The sequence below is a fragment of the Uloborus diversus genome, chromosome 7 (genome assembly GCF_026930045.1).
Source record: "Uloborus diversus isolate 005 chromosome 7, Udiv.v.3.1, whole genome shotgun sequence".
Lineage (NCBI taxonomy): Eukaryota > Metazoa > Arthropoda > Arachnida > Araneae > Uloboridae > Uloborus > Uloborus diversus.
In genome coordinates, this window is record NC_072737.1 from 137,756,299 (window position 1) to 137,769,425 (window position 13,127).

At 31.6% G+C, this 13,127-nt stretch overlaps 1 long non-coding RNA gene across 1 annotated transcript in view; it reads left to right on the forward strand.

Moving 5' to 3' along the window:
• Positions 1 to 445: 445 nt before the first annotated feature.
• The window catches only part of LOC129226120 (uncharacterized), a 72,162-nt gene continuing 59,480 nt past the window's right edge, over positions 446 to 13,127 (forward strand). The window contains exon 1 of the long non-coding RNA XR_008580772.1: positions 446 to 644. This is a non-coding gene — a long non-coding RNA (uncharacterized LOC129226120). The remainder of the gene's footprint in view (positions 645 to 13,127) is intronic.

Consider the following 13,127-nt stretch of genomic DNA (forward strand, 5'->3'; position numbering starts at 1 on the left):
TTTATTTTCTTAAATATATATAAACTTTTTTTTTTTTAACAGTGCGCGTTCTCGGGTTGCTTGTCCACCGCCCAGTTAAGGGTTCCAGTCCGTCCATGAATAGAAACGAAGAGTCAGAATATTTTTCTCTCGCCCCGTGAGATTCCTAATAAAATACCTCCAAAGGTAAAATCCATAAAATTTAACTTGATCGTTATCCCGTTCAATGTTAACAAGGAAAGACAATGTGTCCGAATGGTCCGAGCATATTTATTTAGCTTTTCTTTAAAGAAATAAATAATAAGCTTCCAATATCCACCTGACTCAACCCTCAAGCTTCCTGGTAAGAAAAAAGTGTCCAACGAAAACGACCACTGGTCGACCTTGAGTCCATAACGCATTACACGATAATTCTTAAGGACGGATTGGAGAGTTTATTTTATTTTATTTATTTATTTATTTATTTTTTTTTTTTGAAAAAGATCTCGGTTGTCAGTGATCCTGAAAAAGAGGAGAAATGAAAATGCCTTTCGAAGCAGAGGTTGGGAATGTCGGGGATTTCTTATTCTGCGTTTTGTTGTTTTTGTTTTTGTTTGTGTATATCGATATTATTGCCCTCATGAAGAGGCCCCTAAAGCGAAGAAGTGAAGGCAATGAAGAAAAAGGTAAGTTTATATTTTTATTGAAATCTTTCAAAAATTTAAGTTAAGCTCGGGCAATGACAGTAGCGTCACCACCGAAGTGTGAAGGGGGCGGTTCGCCCTGGGTTATCACCCTTCTGGGGTGTGACATCCGAAGTGAATTCAAGAGTTTATAAGAAACATGAATACTTCAATTCTTAAAATGTTTCAAAAATATATCTTATCGAATTTAATCGAAATGAAGCACAATATTAAGCGAGGGTGCTGTTTTACATATTCATCTGGGGCAAAGTTTACATAAATTGCGTTCATAATTTATGTCTGTATTTCAATGAAAACTTTCGTTACATCACATAAATAAAAATGTTTTTCTGAAAATTGGTATGAACTTCATGCTTGCATTAAACATAATTTTTTTTCGAGGGGAGGGGGGGGGGCACAAAAAGTACCACACCAGTTGACACTTGTACTAAGCACCACTGGTTATGTGCAATATTTTTAACGCCTCTACAAGCGTTTTCATGCATTGAAAATCGGAACTAAAGCTCAAAAATTTAGTCAAGCGTATTTCCACGCTTTACATTTTAAACAAAAAGTTATTACAATCCTTGTAAAGTTGAGAAGAAGTAATATTCATTTTTCCTATCAGTAATCACGAATTGCTTATTGTCCTCACTTGACCAAAGTTGATGTTGCTCTGATTTTACAGATTGCCATGACGATGGTTGTTTTTAATATTTAGAGAGCGAAATTTTCGTCGTCATAGTTACAAATTGTCTGCGGTTTGATTGTATTCATATTTTGTTCAGGACCTAACTCAAGCAGACTTTACATTAAAAAAAAGGGGATTTTGTGGAAAATTACGTTTTTTCAGGAAAAAAACACCGATATTGATGAACTTGAACAGCAAAACTTCATCTAAATATAAAATTTAAAGATTACTAATTCATTTAAGATTGATAAGAACTAAAAATACATAATGTAAATAATCTTTATGATAAGTTTACTGGTGGATATCGATTATGAAATCTTTATTACCGCATCCTAATCGCCGTTTCATTTGGATATGACTCGTATTACCTGTTCTAGAAATTCACCAGTCATAATATGACGAGTGCAAATTTCGTGACCAATTCTATTCCATTACATTGGTAAAAGCAAGAAACCATTCTTTTTTTTTTTTTTTTTGCGAAAACCGTAATTTTGATTCAAGAGATGAAAATTCAAATGGTTATATTGTTTTCACTTGGCCGTCCTTGACCTTGTGGTTCTTTTTTCATTTTGGACCAGGGGCCTCTGCAGCCCATCGTAATCGCAAAATTTTAAACCATGCGAAATATTTTATTCTTCAAACTTCCGGTTCACTTCATATGAAATTCATGAAATTTTAATTCATAAAATCACCGATATCTTTATTTTCGAGAAAGTTACGGTTCGCGAAAAAAAGTGCTTTACACGAGTACTCTTGCTCTGTCCTGCTGTTTCCAGTTTATTCTTAAAAAGTTCTTTTATGGAATTGATCAACGGGGTTGTTACCTTCAATCAAAAATACTACTTTTAGTCACTGGTCACTGAAATTGATAGAAGGAGCAATATATATATATATATATATATATATATATATATATATATATATATATATATATATATATATATATATATATATATATAATAACATGGACCCAAAAACTTTCATTTTCATAAGTTATTTTTAAAATTTTTTTTTAAATTTCCGAATTTTCAAACAAGGCGTGGTCTTTATGATGTTACAAGTGATGTACTTTGGAGCATTCCACTTGCGCACTCAATGTTTGTGCTTGCTGTCTACCGCATTTCCAGGTTATGATAATTCGGAAGCGAATTAAATATTGCGCTCTACGCTTGCTATCAACTATATCGTTTTGCAACTACATTCAGTGGCTCCCAAAAATATTCGTACACTTTGAAATTTTTTAGCAAAGCGAAAATAATCCGAAACTGAATTCGAATATGAAGTCCAATATTTTTTCACATCATTCCTATGTTATTCTAAATGAAACCTTGTAGTTTTTTTCAAAATATTGACAGATCTTCTTCTTGAACTGGGTCAAAAAAGAAAAAGACAGAGAAATAATACGCCACAAAAGTCATCGTACACTCAAATATTTTCGAATAAATTCATGATTAAAATCATCATATGTCGCTTTTTTTAATTATTTTTGCATTGTGTTGACTCTTAAAAGTCATTTGGCTTTATTTTTTTGTTTATTTATCCTTTAATATTGTGCTTGTTACTTTAAAATGGCTGGTATTCGTTAAAAACCACAAACACCATTCGAAATTTGATTTTTTTTCCCTCACAGTGACAGTAAATTGGTTTGAAATGTCTCTAAATTAGTTAATTTATTCCACTGTATAGTAAAGTGCTTGATAAATTGCTTTAAAGAAAAGAATCGGACCGAAAACAAGGTAAGAAACGGTTAACCGGCAAAGTTGACAAAGCGTGATCAGAGATTTACAGTTAAAAAAATTATGAAAAATACACATTTGAGTGCTGTAAAAGTTTTTGCAGAGTTAAATGAAAATTTTTGCATTTAATTTTCACCTAAAACTGTTCGCAAAGTTCTCTGATTAGCTGGATTAAATGGGACCTCTTCCCGCAGAAATTTTCCCGGCTTTGCGAAAAACAGAAAGCTTACGCTTTTGGTCACAAAATCAATAATAAATAAGCTTAAAACGTTTTGGAATTACGTCTTATTTACAGATAAAAATGAATTCAACATTTTGGGTTAAATTGTTGTATAACTATAAATAGAAGAAAAAATTAAGAACTTAGTCCTTATATATTATTTCTGTAGCCTGTTTTTGATTTCTACGCGAGATCTTCCTCAATTCTTGATCGATTTCTTTGATTTACACCTTATTTTAAAGCTAATCGTGCAAGCTACTGACGAAAAATAGACCCACCGTCTAAAAAATTGTTTTTTTTTTCTGTCAGAAAATCGGTTTTAGAAACCAGAATGAGGTTTTCGGTTAAATTTGTAACTTTAACTTGCAGTGAGACCGATGGAGCTGAATAGCTTGATTGGCAAAGCGTTCGACTGGTAACCAGAAGAATGCGTGTCCGGGCCCACGTCCGGGCAATCTGCATCAAAAAATTAGATAAATATCGCGCATTACACGTACACTTAATATCAATGAATAACAAATATCAGGGAGTAAAATAGATGTTGGAAACGATCCTTGCTGTTATGAAAACTTGATGCAACGTGGAGCTAAAATGATTTTTAATTGTAAGACTTTTTTTTTTTAAGCTTTGGCTCCGGTAAGAAAATTAAAGCATATTGTAAGCGAATATATAAGTATCAGGTTTAAGATTTCAGACTACAAAGGAATTAAGATAAATAAATACCTTTGTGCTGAATAGTAAAGTCAGACCAAACAACGTAAGTAGAAGCACAAATTTATAAATTACAGCAGACACGTGTTTCGGCGTTACAGGGAACGCCTTTTTCAATGCAAAAATAATGAGCTTATGGATGAAAAGACATCCGAAAAAAGCCTTTTTCGGATGTCTTTTCATCCATAAGCTCATTATTTTTGCATTGAAAAAGGCGTTCCCTGTAACGCCGAAACACGTGTCTGCTGTAATTTATAAATTTGTGCTTCTACTTACGTTGTTTGGTCTGACTTTACAAAGGAATTGTTTTTTGTTCAGAAAAAAATAATAAATCGTATACTGAAATATAGATTCTTCTAATGAATTTTTGACTCTTTGTACAAGTAAAAAAATTACTACCTCAATTTGAAGGGTAAACTACATTTTTTTTCTTCTTTTTGTAAAAAACAAATAGCCTATTACATTTTTACTACATTCGAAAAGCTATGCTTAAAAAAAACTTAGTTCAAATTATTTTGTATTTTAACCGTGCTGTTAAATGATGAACACGTGCTGCCATCTAAGTCATAACGGTTCAAGCAGCCTGCGATAACAAATTGTAAAAATTTTCAAAAATAAAAACACTTCTCTTCAATACCTTCTCTTATATATTATTCGCCCCTCACTTTAAAATTTACCAGGTCAGCTAATGACGAAAAGTAGACTTAGGTCGAAAAAATCAAGTTTTCGGAAACGCCCCTTGCTATTGTAAAACCTTGATGCAACCTGAAGTTCTTATGCAGATTTCTTTTTTTTAAGCAAAGTTCTAATACAATTTTGCAATTTTTTTGCGTCGCTTTCGCCAAGAAAAAAAATAAATAAAATTAACCTGTGTGTCTGTGTGTGTGTGTGTGCTTTTAAATAAAGCTTAAAAGCACTGGACTTAGTTGTTCGGTTAAATTGATAAGTTTTTTTCGGTACAGCGTTCGGCTATAAACTAACCGAACTTCGGGCAAGCTCGGGCTGTCCGACATAATAGCAAAATTAGATTAATATTACGCATTACATCTACTCTTAACATACAAGAGGTAACACACGTAATAAAATAAATGCAATGGGAATGCTACTCGGTGTTTCGATTCCTTTATGCAGGCTACAGTTATCATTCGGATAAGTTGACTGTTAATCGAAGGGTGTTCTTCCTTTTTTTTTAAAGCTTTGACTCCGTCCAGACCATTAAGCATATTGTAAGCATAAAAAAAGTATTAGATTTACCTCAAGGGAATCCTTTTTGTGCTGAAAGACATTTTCATTGTATGTTGAAATGTAGAATCTTCTAATAGCAGTGTTCGACATTTTGTACAAATAGAAAAATATTACGCCAAATTGAAACTACGAGTTTCACCCAGTAAACATTATATTTTTTATTCGAATACAATATAAAACATTGAAATTATTATCAATTCCATTAGTAAGAAATCATTTTCTACTCCTCTTCTTTCGGCTGAAAATAAAAAAACATTTTGTCTACGTTCGAAAAATTACACTTAAAAAACGGACTCAGTTCAACTGGTTTTTGTTTTGAATTTTAAGTGTTCGATTAAAAGCGAAACATGTGCGGGCATTTAAGCTGGAACGGTTAAAGCAGCCTGCTTTGGGAAATAGTTCAATATTCAAAAATAAAAACACTTATTTTCAATCTAATTTATTACTTCTCTAGAATATTTGTTTCAATCGCCACGTGAGATCTTCCTCATTTTTTAAACAAATTCCATGCTTTACGAATAATGTTAAATCGTATCATGCTGGCTAATGACAAAACATAGACGCATGATCTTATTTTTTTTTCGGCAAAAAGCTTTTTTGCTGTTTTTTACTACGCATTCCTTCAATGAATAGCATTCGAAAAGGAAGGCGCAATTGCTAGGTTTGTTGGAGTGTCGTGCTGTTAATCAGAATCGCTCCAGTTTGAATTCGTGCCAATAATGTTTCTTTCTTTCCCGTCAGATGCTCACATGGGCAGGACTGTATTTGCCACAACCTGTTTTTTCACATGCACAATTACTGCTTTTTCACGAGTCACTCAGCCACACTTTTAATGATATTTACGTTTGCATTGAAAATATGTACAATCAAAAGGCGAGCGATGATCAAATTATCACAACGTTGTATTTAACGAATTTTTGTTACTGATGTCTTCAAATTACATGCCTTCTCTTGTGCGCTTAATTTCTTCCGTTTACTTTTTTCGGTTTCATTTTGAAATTTTTAAAGAGCGAAATGCCTTATGAAACGATTTGAAGCACAGTGCGGAGTTCCGCACGCGTCGACTAGTCTTAAGAACTTAGTTGGACCATTTAATCAGGACGGTGAAGGTGGTTTTGTGTGTGGGTGCATATCAGCATCAGGACTTGGTAGTTTAGAATTTTTTCATGAAATAATGAATCATGCTGTTCATTTAAATATTTTTAAAATCAATTTTAAATTCTCAGCCAAAAATTTGGTTATCGGAAACAACTTTTTTTTTTTTTAATCAAGATAACGATAAGAAGCACACGGTTTTCAACGTTTTCGTATAGTGCCTCAAAAATTGTCATAAAGTTTAGAAAATACTCCTTCAACCTCCAGATTTGAACTTAATGTAACATATTTAGAGATATCTGGAGGCTAGATTACGAAAATGCGGCTTTGAAACGAAAATAGATCTAGAAACTGTAAGACTCGAAGTTTCGTTGAACACTTACTCAGAAATTACTCAAAAAAAAAAAAAAAAAAAAAAAAAGAAAGAAAAAAGAATGAAATTTATTCCCAGGCATTTAAAGAGTGTTGTTGATACTGCATGATACTCTACTAAATAATAACTTAATAAAAAGTTGGATTATTCAGTAATATATAGACATTTTTTAAAGTGTACAAAGACTTTTGTGAAATAAAATTTCCGGCTTTTTTCGGTTTTTGATTTTTTAAATATTAAGTTTTAATATTTTTTAAAAAAATTTCACGTGGTTTTGTTGAAAATTGATCATAGATCTTACAATAAAATACCTATTCTGAAATATTAATTCTAACCAATGGATAGGGTCTTGTAATGCTGACATTACATGCTTACATATTTTTGGCCTCGCGTGCAGTAAAAATGTGCGTGTGTTGGCGCTTTTGGCGTGGTTTTGTTTTACTGCGGAGGAGGCGAATTGGCGAGGAACTTGCCTGGGTTCCGGGGGAAAGGTTCGAAAGGAGAAGGGACGAACGGAGAAGAAATATAGCGGGTGTAGAAAGAACACAGTACAGATGTTTGAGATGCTGCGCATATGCCTCGAGAGAAAAATGAGGTAAGGCATTCTTATTATGTTAGTATATTTATAGAAAATGTGCCTTTCATTAGTATTTGAATATTTAAGTGCCTTTAGTGGGCTGAGTATCATTTGGAATAACATATACATATGTAATTAATACATGAAAATAAAAGCTAAATTAATGATAGTAACGGCCCTGTTTCCATTCTACCGAACCTAATAATATCACAAATTAACCTTCATATATAGTATATTTTACCAAAAGCACAGAATAACAACATCATCATAGATCTTATTTCATTGAAAGTCGTAGGTGTACGAACACTTTTGGGAGCCACTGTATGAGTTAAGAAGCGAATTAAATATTGCGCTCTTCGCTAATGGCATTTCATCACTTGTGATGTCATGTGCAGAAGCGTAAAAAATTAAATTGAATCTGCGCACCGATTAAAATAATTGTTAAAAAATACTAGACTTTGTCAAATTATTTAAAAATTGATCAAATCCTGTGGTTTTACCATATGGTTTTAACGTGCTCTTTTAGAAAAAAAGTATTTTTAAAGTTTTGGAAACGACCCCATTATGGTTTTCTCTATTTTTGAATTATAACAAAATTAATTTCACTCCTCAAAAAATCTTAAGGAGTACTTTTTACGCTTTGAAAAAAAAAACCTGGTATTATTTCTGGTGATAAAGATCGAGTCTAATCAAGCGAGAGTTGAGCCGTGGGTCAGTAGCAGGGCCTCTCCTTTCTCTTCTGTCTCCACATTTCTTTGATACACCGTAAGAATACTTTAAGCAGTTTTTATGTTTTAATATTCATGCACTTTATTAACTTCGATTAATTTATGCTCTTGATTTGCTACTATTAGTAAACTTATAATTAAAGCTTAGAAATGAAAATGCTATTTGGAGTATGTAGGACAAAGTGAAATAGTTAAGATTATAGTAAGTTTAGCTTATCTTTTTCAAAATGAACAAATTTCCAATTTGCTCTGAAAATTAAGGTACAGAAAGAAATAATACCTAATTGTATTTTGTGCTAAAGCTTGCACTGAAATGTTATTTTAAAATTTTTGGCAGTAAATTTGTACCTTCAAAAAAAGTTCAAAGTTTTCATTTAATTAATGCATGGGGTACTAATGAAATATTTGATTATTAAAAGTATTTTTCATCAAATAAATGTATAAATGAACGAAGGAATGAATAACTGATGAATCAAAAAATGAATAGATGATGAAACGACAATGGAAATTATGAACAGCTATAAGAGTGTGACTACAAATTAATTTTTAATTCAATTCATTGCTTCGTCTTAGCGACTGCCTTGTGTACGATTCCATAAACTAAAGAAATAAAATTGCTCTTTAAATGAGGAAAATGAACCGAAAAACCATGCTTCGTAAAATGCCTTGATGTTGGTTTCTAGAATAGGAAGTGAATCACAAGAAATCATTTTCAGCGAGGCATAGCATGTTAAGAGATCAAACTTCATTTGATTGCACAAATGAAAGTTGATGAATTGATTTACATGCTTTTAATAGTGGGATCATTAGTCGTTTTGCTTTAAAAAAAGGAATTTTGCGTTCAAATTATAATCCGCACGGCGATGCCCGTGTTAAGAACATAAATAATTTCCCTTTAATGCATAAAAATCCCCCTTTCCCACACACACTATCAAAAAAAAAAAAAAAAAAAGGTAATAATAATAATAACAATGAAAGTAAAATAATAATAAACATTAAAAGTTCCTTTGCAATTTAAAATACTTCTCCAAAGAAATAAAAAAATAAAAAATAAATAACATTAACAGTTGCTTTGAATTCTCAAATAGTCCACCAACGCCATTGTTTATCCCTTATCTCGATGAGCGACCAAGCTACCGAAACCCAGCCAATTAGCGAGCGAAGCGAACTCCAATCAATTAGTAATTCGACAGAAAGCCCGCTCTCTCCCTTTTCCTTCAAAAAAAAAAAAAAAATGTTAGGGTCATTCCATGTCAAGTGAATCAAGATTTGAGAAAACCTCCTCCCCCCATATTTATGTATTTGTATTTCTTTGAAATTTGGCTCAGCGATTGTACCCTTCGAGGTAATCAAAAGTCCAAACTTTTAGATTTTTATCTCTTTTATTTTTTTATTTATGAGACTTTGATTTTTAGAAAAACCCTCTTTTTTTCATGGATGCTTGAACATAAAATAGATGATAACTCAGCACCAAATTTAGATAGAAAAGTTTGATGAAATGCATTTTAAAATAAAGTAGTTGCCTTTTAATATGATATGCAGTATAACTAATTTTATAAAATTTTCATTAAAAAAAAAGAAATTTAAAATGAACTTACCAATCTACAAGTTCATGCCAGTTTATTTCAAGCATAGTCATGTTTAATTGCTGCTTACTAGACCATCATCCCCCCCCCCCCAGTAAGAGAACCCCATATTTATCTAAACAGTATCTGATAAATATCATTATTTCTCAAGTCAAATTTTATTTCAAAATTCATAAAAATATGATTCTATCCTGATCCCAACTTAAAATTTTACACGAGCAAAAATAATATACACAAAAAGTTATGAGAATTTAAGAAAAAAAATCATTATATGTTTTGTAAGAAATTTAAATTTTATTTTTTAAAAATGAAAATTTTTATAAAGTTAGTCATGTTGCATATTTTAAACAGCAACTAATTTATTTTAAAATGCTTTTTATCAAACCTTTCGATCTATTTTTGGTGCTGAGTTATCGTCCATTTTATTTTCAAGCATCCAACTATTTCAAGCATCCAGGGCCGGATTTAGACTTAACGGTGCCCAGATATGGGGCCCCTTTTGTTGTCTGAACAACGTTTCTCTCGGTGGTATAAGAGGCAATTATTTATTTATTTTTTCTTTACTATGTGTTATCTCTTTCTTCACATACATGGAGCAATTCTTTTACTTAATTGATCGTGTTTTAATGTGTTTTCCCCGATGTCCTGTTTGGATTGACCTTAAGAGGGGGAATGGTATCAAGAGAGTGACTCAGGACTCCCTTTTAAGGGGTCACAGTACCTTTCAAACATTTTTTTTCTGATTTAAGTAAATATTATATTTCTTTGAAACCATAACATGCATACTTATTTCGTAATCAATAATTTATTTTCAAAATTTAAAAATATTGCCTACTTTTTTCAAAAATTCAAAAAATTGAGGAAAATTTCAATTTTTTAAAATCCATAAGGCTTTTTTTTGCACTAATTTAAACAAAAAATTTGCTAATCGATCACTATAATCATCTCTAAAAATCTGTGCATTCATTTGCTTATGAGTTTATTAGAAAATTTTCTGTGATCAATTATGTAAAAAGTCAAAGTTAAAAAAAAAAAAAATTGGTTTTTAAAGGTTTAACATGCTCTAAACATTTGAGTAATTTATAAAATGCTCATCCAATGCACAGTCTTGTCAAATATGTTATCTCAGTTGCAAAAAGTATTACTTTAAAAGCTGTATCTTTAATAGAAAAAAATCCTTAGGGATTCTAATGACATGAAAACACAAACAAACCATCATGGAGAAAAAGCAATTCTAAGTTTAAATTAAAGTTTTTCTTTTGCATAAGAACACATAGCGAGCACATCCTAAAACCACTCATAACTTTTTAAATATTCGAACTAAAGCAATGAAACTTTTTCCCTGTGTTCAGAATAGTTTTTAAGTTTTGAAATAAGCAATATTTTTTTTTTGATCGTTTCATAAGTTAAGTGGAGTATAGAATATTCTGAATCGCCGGGGGTCCGGATGTTTCTGCCCCGGGAGGAAGTTTTGAAAAATAGATATAGAATTCTGCATTTTGAAGCCGTATAAGATGTTAGTTGGAACTACAAAAATATCAGGACAGAAATAGGCAAACAAAACTTTTTAAAGTTATATACTCTTTTGAAAATTAAGGTAACACACAGTAAAAATTGTTTTTAATTCGAAAAATCAATGACAGCAGTTGACAGAGAGAAAGAATGCGGGAAGAGAGAAGACAACACATTGTTACTTGCTTACAATTCGGTACAATTAGTTTTTAAAAAACCCTTCTACCCACCGACAAATACAACAATGAATTAAATATAAAATGATTAATGGTAAAAAATGCTTCAAAATAAATGGTGTACAGTTTTAGAAAATATATAACAAGAGCGTAATATACTGCCCATTTGAACTGTATTCATAATACACTTGATAAAAAATAAAATTGGAGCCCACTTTGTTTAGGATTTTCAAAGACTTATCTAATTATTTTCAAGGATTCTGGAACAATCAAAATTGTTTGAAGCACTTCACTTGTACTTTCCAGTCTCTGATATTTTAGTACTTGATTGTAAATTTTTACAGTCCAGTTCTAACTTTGTATTGCCAGTGAGGTAGAAAACCAAAAGGAATAGAGGTAGTGTATTTTTTTTCCGTGCTAAACATATTGACAATCTGCAGAAGTAAGCTAAAAGCAAGGAATAGCAAAAGAATTTCCAAAAATACAGCATTCGAAATTACATAAATAGCAAGCTATGAAACATATGAGTCGCAAAAATGTGTAATATGTCTCAGAAACGTAAAACCCATGGTTTTACACATTTTTGGTGCAGGATGAAGCAAGGAGCTGAATTTGACATGTATTCGCATTCCTTCTCCCTGCCCCTTCCCATTTGTGGTTTGTAGCCACTCTTTTCCAAATTTTCAATGTTTCAAGCACTAGAAAGTAAAATTAATTTTTTCAGGTACTTTTCTTTTTTTGGAACGAATCACTCTAATTTCCGGTAGTTGGGGGCCCCTAACAAAGCGGGGCCCCCAAAGTGGGGGCAAGCTATAGCTTGCTTAGCTTGTACCTAAATCCAGACCTGCAAGCAACCATGAAAAAAGAGAGGGTTTTTCTAAAAATCAAAGTCTTATAAATAAAAAAATAAAAGAGATAAAAATCTAAAAGTTTGGTCTTTTGATTACCTCGAAGGGTACAAAATCGATGAGCCAAATTTCAAAGAAATATAAGGATCGTGCACGCTACAATGGCTCGCAGATGGTAGAATTTTTTCCAACGATCGTTGTATATTTTGAACAATTCACACAATATCTTTGTAAATTATAGCCTATGTTGTATTCAGATGTTAAAGCTATAGTGCTAAGTAAAAGCTAAGTAAAGTTTCATTAAAATCCATTGAGTAGTTTTTGCCTGAAAAGTAACAAACATTCATACGTACAAACTTTTGCGTTTATAATGGTGGTAAGATTTTGAATATCTCGATATCTTTGCTATGCCGACGAAATTCAACTGGAACAAAAATAATAAAGAAAAAGCAGCAGAATCCCTGAAACCCAATCTAAAAGTATTGGCTGAAAATAGTGATTGCAATATCGGTATAACGAATACCGGTATTTGGAGCAATTTTGTAATTTCGTAATATTAGAATTTGCTGAGGCAAAATACCGGTATTTTCGGTATTAGCGGAATATAATATAAATTAAAGAATTTTTAATTTAACTTATTAAATATCTACTTATATATTTTAAATCTACATTTCTTTTTCCATGATACAGAACCAAAATCAATCTATTGATGTAAGAATTTGGCTTCAAAAGCACGAACTAATAGAATATCATTAAACAAACATGGCGGCAAGATTGAAAAATTTCATTGTCATTAGAAGATGGTGAGATTAATCTTATTTTCGTGCGCTTTTTGCATCATGTTTTTATTTTTCCCATTTCCCTGATCACTCACTTTCCCTATTGTGAAACTTAATTACGAGTGTAATTTTGAATGCATTCGGCAGAACAATTGATTCCAACCATTAATTGCAGTCATACTTTATGATTTATAAAAAAATATTTGTTT